The 3800-nt window shown below is 32.0% G+C and overlaps 1 long non-coding RNA gene across 1 annotated transcript; it reads left to right on the top strand.

The window, feature by feature from the left end:
• Window positions 1-2159: 2159 nt before the first annotated feature.
• On the top strand, window positions 2160-3040 carry LOC141397965 (uncharacterized). The gene is made up of 3 exons (XR_012411576.1): window positions 2160-2370; window positions 2672-2845; window positions 2911-3040. It is a non-coding gene; the product is annotated as an uncharacterized lncRNA (long non-coding RNA).
• The last annotated feature ends 760 nt before the right edge of the window (window positions 3041-3800 follow it).

The raw sequence follows: 3800 nt of genomic DNA on the forward strand, positions 1-3800 counted from the left end.
TTTGCGCAGAAATGAAAACAAGTTCTAAAATGGGTTATATTGGTCCACTTCTTCGAGTAACTCCCCCACAAAAGTTCACAACTTTTCACTAAAACAGTGCGAACGATAACTCTCGAAAGCAGTAACCGATTTGAACCATACTTTGCACATCGTAAAATTTCTACGAAACATAGATCCGGTTTGAATATGGACTATATAGGTTAACTCCTTCGGGTACCTTCCACACAACATTTCAGAAAAGTGCAGGTTAGGACCTCCTTTCGAATCGTTTTGAATTTTTTCTTACAACATGTTGTGCTCAAATCCCCTAGTACGACGCTGCAAGTTTTTTGAGCAGCAAGTGCATACTTCATGAGAAAATGACCCGAAAGCTGCAAAAAAGCCCTACGACTAGCGTGTGTAGGGGCTGGTGCGCACGACAACTCTGGAACCGAATACTGCATTGGTTCAAACTTGGTATATCGTAATATTTCTTCGAATATTAGATGAAATTCGAAGGTGGTGCTTATAGGTTTACACCATAAGTTCGAAAATCTTCGTTAAAATGGTACGCTCAATACACAAATGTTCAACATTTTTTGTGCGGTTGAGGCTCTACCTAGTGGTTCTGTTTACAGCGACATCATGTTTTTCGTAGGCAAGTACATGTTTCCTGATATAATGGCCCAAAAGCTCTAAAATATATGGCGGCCAACTGAAATGACAGGTGAGCGCAATATCTATCAAGAGGAATGACTCCCAAAATAAGACCAACTTCGAAAATGGACTATGTCCATTTTTGTAGTTACCTCCATTGCAAAACTTTGGAGCTTTAATCCAACCTCATGTTTTTTAGGTTTATGCGCCCAAAATTTTTAAGTTTTTTGGAAAACAGATGCTTCAATTTACACAGGTCAAGTTCGAAGATAGACTATATAGGTTCACGTTTTGGTATAGCTCCACTATAACGGTACGACCCGATTTAAGGTATTTCGAGGATTTTAACTACATTTTCCGTCCAAATTTACTCTAATTTGGCACTTGAAGTTTCAAGAGGTCAAAAACTTCTGCACCAAAAATGCACCACGTTTTTGGTATAAGCCCAATATAAAGCTACCTCCCAACTTGAATTATTTTGAGGCATTAAAGTATTTGAGTTTCTCAATGACAAAAAACTTCTCCACTAACAATTGTCAAGATAGGTCCACGTTTTGGTATAGCACCCATATGTCGGTACCTCCTGGTTTGAGGTATTTTTTGGGGATTTTTTTAGCTAAATTTTTTGACCGAACTAGCTGTAATTTGACATTTGAAGTTCTCAGTGTTTCCGAAATTTCTCCACCAAAAATAGTAAGATAGCGATATTCCCTCAGCGTGTGACATAATGAAAAGATGCAAACCTGCAAAAAGTCATGCCGATCCGTCAAGAGTTCCTAAACTTCAGTTCTGCCAAAAGTATTTTTATACCATTCATCATAGTATGGAGGGTATATTCACTCTATCGTCCGCAATAATTGAGATAGAACACTAAAATGTTGCACCGTAGGAAAGTCGAATTCGAAGATGGACTATATAGTAGAGTTGTATAGTTCACGAAGAACTAGTTCAATTGAACGATTCATTGAAAAGAGCGAACTAGATCAGTCGACATAGTTCATTATACACGCAGAGAAAAAATATTTTTCGCTTTTGTTGGAATAAAAATATCAATTTTTGTTCCAAAATTGTATTTGTTTTGTTCAAGCATTGTATTGCAAATCCAAAAATACAATATTTTGCTCCAAACATAAAAAACAAAAACAACTTTCGAAATTCCGCACTATTGTCAAAATTATTAACAATACCAATTGGTAGGAACTATCATAATCTAGAATTTTTACAAAAAATATTGTCATTTAAAAAATTCGCTTTTGTTGTAGTTTTAAATACGTATTGTTATTTTGTTTTTTCAGTAGATACACAATTTTGGATTGAAAATTTCTATTATTAGTTCAAAAATACATATTTTTGACTATACTCTCTCCCGTTAACTTGTTGAGTATTTTCTCTGGATTCTAGTAGCTGCATTCTTGTTTTGCTCTCTTTACTTTATGTGTGGCAGCCGGTGAAGTTATTTGTGTTTGTGCATTCTATGTCCCTAATCAGTTTTTGTTTGGCAGTCAAAGGAAGTGGATCAAAAAAGTAAAACATTAGTGACTATAAACTTAGAAAAACAACATTCCAAGACAAAAATTAAAAAAAGCTAATAATAAAAGTGTCATACATTATTAAATCTATTGAATTCTTTATTATTTTAAAACTGTCGGTGTTTTCTTTTTTATGGCATTATCTACTTTTAAAATGCCATGTAGTTTTTTTGTTTTTGGTTTTCTCATGTGGTTTTGTGAAGCGGTAAATATAAAAGTGGCGGTTGAAGCAGAATTTGCGTTGCAAGAGATATTAAAGAAGAATTCCGATAATTCATACATCTTTGACACAATAGAAATAGTTTTTTTTTCTCTTAAATTTGTGTTTTTGTGAACGAATTGTCGGGATTCTATTTTAATTTAAAATATAAAGAGCGCGTTGCAACAGTCTAATAATTTTTGCAATTCATGCTCAATGAAAAGCAAAGAAACGACTACTGCTGACACTTGTATTGTATTGCGTAGTTTTGTGTGTGTCTGTTTTTAACTAATATTTTTTTATTTAGCGGGTTAAGGATTGTTTTGCTGCAGACTTTTTAAATTTGGGAAAACATAAAATTATCACCGACAGCTGAAGTGGAAACTTTTAATAAGAATACTCTCTAAAACCAGTTATATTCAGTAATTTGTGCAACAATACATTTCTTCAACCGATTTTGTTTTGGGCATAAAATTAATTAGTAAGTATCTTCTTTTTGTACTTTTATTAAGCGTTATTTCTAACATTTTTTCTTTTTTAATTTAGCTTCAAATTCTACTAACGACTGGGATTCACAATTTTCCTGACCGAATAAATCACAAGAAAAAGTTTACCAACATGCTTTATTTGCACATCAAGAGACGAATCTTTGTTAAACTAAATAAAATTAGCGTCAATCGAAATTAAAATTATCTCAAATCAGTGTTATTTAAATGTTTTAAAGATCATATATGAAATAAATAATACAATGAAACTTTTTATATTTTTTTTAAATGTAACACATTAAAAAGGTGGGTATACAATTTTTATTCCAACCATTTCGCATTGCAACAATAAATATTGTTCTGACCAAAACTATTGTGAATTGCAAAAATAAAAATTGTTACTTCTGACCGAAACTATTGTAAGTTCTAACAATATTTATTGTCCGTTTTGACTAAAACTATTGTGAATTGCAAAAATAAATATTGTTACTTCTGACCGAAACTATTGTAAGTTCTAACAATATTTATTGTCCATTTTGACAAAAACTATTGTGAATTACAACAATAAATATTGATACTTCTGACCAAAACTATTGTAAGTTCTAACAATATTTATTGTCTATTTTGACCAAAACTATTGTGAACTGCAACAATAAATATTGTTAATTCTGACCAAAATAATTGTAAGTTCTAACAATATTTATTGTCCATTTAGACCAAAACTATTGTGAATTGCAACAACACAAATTGTTACCTCTAACCAAAACTATCGTAACTATCGTGTCAAAGTGACAATACATATTTATATTTAGAACACATAATATAGTCCAGTGTGACAATAACGATTGTTGGATTGACAGTACTACATAAGGAATCCAACAATATGTTAACAATATGTATTTTGCTCTTGGAATATTGTTGGATCAAACATATTTTTTTCTCTGCGTGTAG

Source organism: Musca autumnalis, unplaced genomic scaffold (genome assembly GCF_047663935.1).
Source record: "Musca autumnalis isolate F117 unplaced genomic scaffold, ASM4766393v1 scaffold_3, whole genome shotgun sequence".
Taxonomy (NCBI): Eukaryota; Metazoa; Arthropoda; class Insecta; order Diptera; family Muscidae; genus Musca; species Musca autumnalis.